The sequence below is a fragment of the Papio anubis genome, chromosome 9 (genome assembly GCF_008728515.1).
Source record: "Papio anubis isolate 15944 chromosome 9, Panubis1.0, whole genome shotgun sequence".
NCBI lineage: Eukaryota > Metazoa > Chordata > Mammalia > Primates > Cercopithecidae > Papio > Papio anubis.
Window position 1 is genome coordinate 26898834 of NC_044984.1, and position 8471 is coordinate 26907304.

Genomic DNA, 8471 nt, shown 5'->3' on the forward strand with positions numbered 1-8471 from the left:
ATGAAATAACGAAAGTTTTGGTATGTTGAACTTGTGTTTTTTTCCTACACTAAGTTAAATACATTTTCTTGTCATGGCAAATGAGTTGGACAGAATAGTGTCATACCTGAGTCAGTTTCCCACTCCTTTCCCTGACTACCACATTCAACTCTATAATAAAGCCTAGGAATGCATTTTCAGTAATTTTTTAAAACCACATTTTCCCCTCAGATGACCTATGATAGCTGTGATTAAGTGCTACATTTTCCTTACAATCACTCTGAATAATTCCCTTACAGTTCACCATGGAGTTATGAGCTTGATATATTTGCTATGTTGGTTCAGAAGAATGCAGAATTGTGTTAAAAACCTAAAAAATTCAGATTTGCAAATCCCATCTCTTATAATTCTACATATTAAATTTTCAGTGGGGTTTCAGACATCTGGGAACGTGTCAGACCTTATTATTGAGTTTTTTCCTATCCTATCAAGAAGGGCTAGTTACATACCCCAATAGATAAAACCTCAAACGCAAGCAACATCGCATTGTTTGTTAGAAACACATCATTGGATAGAACTTGGAAATCATAGTTGCTGTCTTGTTTTTAGCAGGAAAACTGTTTGAATGGGGCCTATCTCAAGCTCTAATAGAAGTTGCTGGAAGAGTAAAAGTCGGCAACGTTTCTGGCAGAGTGCCAAGGGTAGTGGAAACTACTTTCATCTTATAAACTGGAAATAATAGAGCAGAATGACCTTAAGGGTTGCTTTTAAAAGGGACATCAGACCACCCTATGCTTAACAAGCTGTCACACTTTTGATTTAGAGGATGATTCAAATAATTAGGGCTTCAGTGCATGTATAAATAATGAAAATCAAGGGAAAATTGAGTGCTTTAACAACTTCAGGAGACTCTTCCTTGTTGTCACTCAGCTAACCATCAGCACATTGTACATTCCAAGTCCCCTTGGGAATATTGCTCATTCATTAGGTTCTTCCAGTTGCTCCTCAAAGAAACGTTATCATCGTGTTATACTGAACCAAAGAAAAACAGATTGTAAGGCAAAGCCATAGGCTTTATATAAAGAAGAAACACCTGAATTGCAACCTGTTGGCTTCCAATTTTTGCTCAGTTTGTTTAGGAACTGAGGACTATATTTATCTTTTGTCTTGAATATATATTGGCAATGTGGGCTGTGGAAAGGGTGAGTCAAGAAGTTAGATTTTAGTCTTGGCTCTTCCTTTTACCAGCTAGTTTTATAAACTCAGAAAAGGCACAAAACTTTTTAGAGTCTGACTTTATTTACATTTAAAATGGGAATAGCATTAGTATACACTCCATAGAGCTGTCATAATCATCAAATGAAGTAATACAGGTAGAGTTGCTTTATAAGCTAGAAAGCCCTATTGAAATATTTAGCTCAGTGCATATATTATATTTAACCATTATTCTAGGTAGAAATACATAGATATTAATCCAAATTGCTCCCTTCTGAAACACTTTTATGCTGCTGTTGGAAATTTAAATTAGTACAACCACTATGAAAAATAGTATGGAGATGCCTTAAAGAACTAAAAGTAGATGTACTATTCGATCCAGCAATCCCACTACTGGGTATCTACCCACAGGAAAATAAATCATGATATGAAAAAGACACATGCACACACATTTTTGTAGCAGCATTATTCTCAGTTGCAAAGATATGAAATCAACCTAAGTGCCCATTGACCAACAAGTGAATGAAGAAAATGAGATATATATATAAAACATGGAACACTACTCAGCCATAAAAACAGATGAAATCATGTCTTTTGCAGCAACTTGGATGGAGCTGGAGGCCATTATTCTAAGTGAAGTAACTCAGGAATGAAACACCAAATATCGTATATTTTCACCTATAAGTGGGAACTAAGCTATGAGGACATAAAGGCATAGAATGATATAATGGACTTTGGGGACTTGGGGGGAAAGGATGGGAGATGGGTGAGAGATAGAAGACTACATATGACGTACAGTGTACACTTCTTGGGTGATGGATGCACTCAAATCTGAGAAATCATCACTAAAGAACATATCGATGTAACAAAAAACCACCTCTACTCCCAAAACTATTGAAATTAAAAAAAAAATACTTTTCAGATATTCAGATTAGCATTTTGTAACACAGTGGGATAATTAGACAATGAAAATGACCTTAAGACTGAAGATTTTTGTATGGCTTTTTACTCTTTCAATATTTTCCTTCTTTTACCTGAACAATGTTGGTATTGTATAAATCAGTTCAGGAAATACCATCCTACCTGATTCTCAGCATGAATACCATATTGAATATCTTTTAATAAAGGGTAGTGAATTGATTTGTAACAGGGTTTTGAAAATAGCTGCTATTATCTAAGCATCTTTGTTTGGACAGCAATTTTAGCTGTGGCTATTACAATCCCTGTGGCGTCCCATGAGTCAGCAATGTTCAGTTTTGGGGAGAGTCAGTTTGACCCTTTGGGTAACCATGGCATCTAAGTACTTTTCAGACATAACAAACTTCGAGGCTGGGGTCAGAATAGAGAGATAAGAATTAACAGTGGAGGAATCAGAACCAAAGGGCATGAGTCAGGATAGTCAGCAAATACAGTGTGTCATAGGAAAAGGGGAAAAAACCCAAAGCTCTTAACTGGGGAGATTAAATAAGGCAACAGGATAGCAAAAAGAAAGAGGAGAAATATCAAATCACATAGAGACTTTTATTTAAAGTTACTATTTGTGCGTACATCTGTCTGAACATACTGAAGTTTTGATAAAACCTACCAAAGGATTTTTCAGCCCACTATTTCTTAGAAATGAGGTCCCGTCTAGATGAGAGAAGCTGAAAAGACATGGATTGGTAAGATCTGATCAAGGTCTGAATTTTTCCAAATAATGCTTGTCTGACTAAGGGACTGTAATTTCTTTCCCACTGCAGCCAACTCCATGGCCATAAACAGCATAAATTCCATCCTGAAAGTCCCTGCATCTGGGTGATATTTTTAATTGTAATTGTGGAGAGGAGAGTCTCTTAAAGTCCAAGGATCTTCTCTAATGCACACGGGCTGGATGTGAGCCGCACCTAGCTTGGAGCCTTAATTCTCACTGTCATGAAGATTTATGTTAGGCCTGGAAAGAATTAATGAGATTGATAATTCAGCTTATCATTTATTTATTGAACTGAATTCTATAGGCTATATAAATGTGAAAAGACACCGTCTTTTCTTTCCCTTGAAGGGTTTACAGACTTGTGCATGTGGGATTAGGCTTATATAAAATAATGACGGCCTCCATTTTTACTCCTCAGAGTAAAATCAAATATTTATGGGAGGAGTAAACTGAATACAAAATGCAATCATATGCAGTGTTATCTCTCCAGTAAGAAAGAAAAGCCAGGTAAAATCTTCAGCTCCTTTCAATGGTACGGCGCTTCCAACAGAGAAGCAAAGAGCGCAGTGTGCAACAGCACAGTAATACTTATTCCTAAAGAGGGCCATAGCTCTGTTAATATGAGTATTCTTTTATCAATAATGATTAGAATGGACCATCCCTAAGAGAATTTCATAGTTTAGAGAGATTGCCTACTTAGCAGATACCATTGGTTACCTCACATCTTTTCTGACACATCTTTCTTCCTTCCTAATAGGACCCTGATTTTGTTCAGGCATTCCCCACTTCTCCGTGTGATGATATTCTTTGGGGTGGGCAGGCCCCAGCTCCAACTTTCAGCCCTGGCAATTCCAGAGTCCTGGCTGGTTTAAACCAGTTATGGTGGTCCTATCCCCTTAACAATGATTTGATAAACATAGGTATGTGATCCGACTCTGTTCAATACAGTCTTGGCTGGAGAAGTGCTGAGAGATTCTGGGAAGAGTTTCTTTGCTCCTCAGAGAAACATGGAGCGTCCGCTCTTCTTCCTGTAGACACTATTGTACCAGATATGATGCCTGGATCTGTGGCAGCCATCTTACTCTCTGCCTGAGTACGAAGCTAACATTCAGAGGAACGATGACCCTGGAGGATCTTAGAGAAGCAGAGTTTTGACTTCATTTATGTGACTGACGCCTGTTGATTGACTTACCTATGAAATTTTGTTATGAGAGATAATAAATGTTATAAATATGAAGCCACTTTGAGTTGAGTTTCATTATCTGTAGCTAAGACTTTTCTAGCAGATAGTTACCTAGTGAGGGAACTGGAGACTCCATAGCTGTCACTGGTGTTCTGTAGTTGGAGTTTAGTTGTAGAACCCACCTTCACCCTTGCTCATACCTGAAGCTCATCTTTCACTCAGAGGCCATGAAATTGAGCAGAGGTAAATGTCAAAGGTGACCTAATTGAAGTCTAGGATATGCCTTGAGTTGGAGAATCCCAACTATCACACTTTATCCAAATATCACACTTTATCCCATGGAAATAGTGATGTTTTCCTGGAGAAACACTTGGAGTTGGTTGGTCTGGGAGGCTCGAGAAGGTTGATGTATGCAGAAATCCACATTTTAAAATGTCTTCCCTACTGTGACACAGTGAAAGTCCAAATTAGCCAAAATTATGTTTTTTAATCCTCCTCTCTGATAATGCTTGTTGCAATGCCAGAGTAAAGTACTTTGAATATGTATTATAGTCTTGTGTGTTAGGCCGGTGAAAACTGTAAGACAGTGGGCTGGGAGTTGAGGTTTTTCCTCAACCTCCTAGTCTTTTAGGCACTACAAACCACTTTTTTCGTTGGACGGACTATGCCATATTATAGCGATGAAAGTGACCCACCACCTTGGAGTCACCAGGGAAGGCAGAGCATATTTCATTGTTTTCTGGAACACCGTTTTTCCCCCCTAACATATTAACCTCTCTAAAATTAGGCCACATCTCACAATTGCTGTTGGCCAAGTGGCAGTCACAAGGGAGCTGTAATTGCCTATTCACCTGCACCACAACTCAGAGTTGGCTCTAGTGGCTTGGAAGAAATTCCTAAAGATTATAGAGGAGTACTCTTACGAAATGTTGTATCACTAACTGTCTCGATGACCCAATGGATGATATCGCATGTGAAAACATGGATACAGTTGATTCTGAGTCTGACAGTCATTCAAAAAAGCCAGACTCCAAATGTGAATAATGTTAAGTTATTAAAATGTATTGCTTAACAATACATTTTATGATGAAAACTTATGCCTATATGTTTAATAGAGTTTTTCCATAAGTAAAAAAATAAAAATTTCAAGTTATAAGAACACACTGGGTCAGGCGTGGTTGCTCATGCCTATAATCTTAGCACTTTGGGAGCCCGAGACAGGAGGATTGCTTGAGCCTAGTAGTTTGAGACCAGCCTGGGCAGCACAGCAGGCGTCCATCTCTACAAAAAACTTTTTAAAATTAGCCTAGTGTGGTGGCACATGCTTGTAGTCCCAGCTGCCTGAGAAGCTGAGGCGAGAGGATCCCCTGAGCCCAAGAGGTTGAGGCTATAATGAGCCATGACTGTGTCACTGCACTCCAGCCTGGGTGGCAGAGCAAGACTTTGTCTCAAACAAAACAAAAAAACCCAACCAAACAAAAAAAAATCCACATTGCATCATAGCTCCATTGGCATCATTAAAAAAATATTTTAGAGGTATGTGAAATAATGCTGCATCTATAGTTGATAACATCTTAGATTCAATGAAAGATGGTGACTAGAAGCTCATACCCCATTGTCAAGCAAAAATCAGATGCTTTTTTTTTTTTTTTTTTTGAGAGGGAGTTTCTCTCTTTTTGATCAGGCTGGAGTGCAGTGGCGTGATACCAGCTCACTGCAACCTCCACCTCCTGGGTTCAAGCAATTCTCCTGTCTCAGCCTCCTGAGTAGCTGGGATTATAGGTGCCTGCCACCAAGCCCGGCTAATCTTTTGTATTTTTAGTAGAGGTGGGATTTCACCATGTTGGCCAAGCTGGTCTTGAACTACTGACCTTAAAACCAATCCACCCACTTTGGCTTGCCAAAGTGCTGGGATTACAGGTGTGAGCCACCATGACTGGCAACCAAATGCTTCTTATGCCATCCTTGCCAGTAGATTCTTTCGTCTGAGCATAGTCAACTCTCTGTCGCTCTTTTTTGAATCAGTATCTCAAGTGGCTACTCCTGATTGACTAGACTCAGTCACATGACTGTTTCCTAGCTATGAAGGAATCTGAGGATGTGATTTGTAATTTCTATGGTGGGGAGATAAGACTCATGACATAAGACTATCTCAAATTGTAGAAAGGTAGGCATACTTGAATAAAGAAATAACATATGACATGGGCTTCAAAGGTTAGGTGGCATTTTTAACTAGTAGAGATGAGTAGGGAAGATGTTTTTAGTGGAAAAAATAGCATGAAGTCAGAAAAACATCGCCTATGTTTGAGGATAAGAAAGGAGTGTGACACACTAATGGGAATTGTAGGAAAGGTCTGCTGGAGCCAGATGGTGGCAGGGTTTCAGGCTTAGGAATTTGTGTATTCCAAGGGCCATATGGAACCATTAGGCATGGGGAGTAGAAGATTCTGTGGTTGCTTTAGTCTTAGATAATCCATGGACTACAGCATGCCAAGGACAGGATTGGTTCAATGATACTTTTGGGAATTTAGAAGGGATCTGCCTTTAAACTGAGTTTTTCTTTGCAAATATGTTTTCTAAAGTACTAAAAAATATATGCTTAATTAGATACCTCAGCTCCTTTTTAATGAAATGCTCACACTGTGTGATTATTTTCTAAAACAGTCATTGTAGGATTTGGTATGGATGTGGGCTGTATCCTTTATGCATTTCCTGACCCTTTCTTCTACCCTCTAGCAAGAGAATTTGAGGTGGTTTGAGGTTTGGAAGAAAGGTTGGAAGGCACATGCTCAAGCATGCCAGTCTTCACTAAATGAGTGAGTGTTGACATAACAATTTCTTCCTTTTCTCTTTGTTCTTTTCTCCTCTTGGCCTTCAAACCATAATTCTTATTTTATAAGTGTAAAATCTGTAAGTGAAGTTCCACTGGGATGGGAAATGGATATAGGCAAAGGGTTATATCTCAACTTGAAAGAGCTAAATCCAGTCACTTCAATAAGGCAGAAGGGCTGGCTCAAATACTCATTACCAGCTTAGCTATCTACAAAGGCTGCACTGGGAGAAGGAGTGAATCACAAGGTTTTTGTTATCAATAAATCAAGTGGTTGATGCTGCTATAGCTTTGTGATTTTTTTTCTGTTAGTACTTTCAAAAAACAAGCCACTGTACATAAAATTTATTGTGTGCATTTTATTCTTTTTAAAGTATACTGTTGACAGCAACTACTAACTCTGACACTATGACATAAAAAGCTGATGTGATTAGCAGTCTCTATGCCATGCACAGTGTCTTTTTGTTCTTTAGTGTTGCTGCTACTTGCAATGGCTGTTGCTATTTGTAAATTGCATCTTAGCTTTATGCTCCCTGATTATTTTGCTTCCAGAATCACTTATTGCATCAGTTAGCTTTTGCAGTAGAGAAAGCATCCAAAAAATAAGGGCTTAATACTACAACCACTTATGATTGCTCATGACCTAGAAGTCAGTTTGGTGCCTCTGCTGACATAAAGCAGACACACAAGTAGCTAGACTCACTCGTGTGTGGGGTCAGTTGGTGATTTAGCTGTGGACTGTGTGTGAATGAGGATGTGTCTGGTGGTTGTCTCACTGTTTGCTGGGAAGATGGAGGTGACTGGGCCACATGCCTCTCACCATCCAACAGTTTGAAAGCTATCAGGTCTGGCCGGGCGCGGTGGCTCAAGCCTGTAATCCCAGCACTTTGGGAGGCCGAGATGGGCGGATCACGAGGTCAGGAGATCGAGACCATCCTGGCGAACACAGTGAAACCCCGTCTCTACTAAGAAATACAAAAAATAGCCGGGCGAGATGGCGGGCGCCTGTAGTCCCAGCTACTCGGGAGGCTGAGGCCGGAGAATGGCGTGAACCCGGGAGGCGGAGCTTGCAGTGAGCTGAGATCCGGCCACTGCACTCCAGCCTGGGTTACAGAGCGAGACTCCGTCTCAAAAAAAAAAAAAAAAAAAAAAAGAAAGCTATCAGGTCTGCTTTTAAGGCCCTGGTGCAGAACTCTCACACTGTAACTTCCTCTACATTCCGTTGGTCTCCGTAAGTCATATGACCAGCCCAAATTCAAGAGGTAAGGAAATAGACTTCACCTCTTGATGGAGGAACTGCAAAGTATTGTGGCTGTTTTCTCAATCACAATCACTTTCTCTCAAGGTAGAGTGACTGATGGGTATGCCTTCCCCTATAGTTTCCCAGTTGCAAAAATCTGTGCTATGCAAAGTTGTTTCCCCTCGATTCACTGTGTTTATGGCGGATTCTCTCTGGTTACAGATGGAAAATTTTGCTCTCCTTCTTTCTCCTTAAACACTCAGTGACCAGTTACTGTGGGTAGTGAAAAGAGCACTAAAGGTTTGGTTTTATTTTCATGTGTAAAGAGGCACTA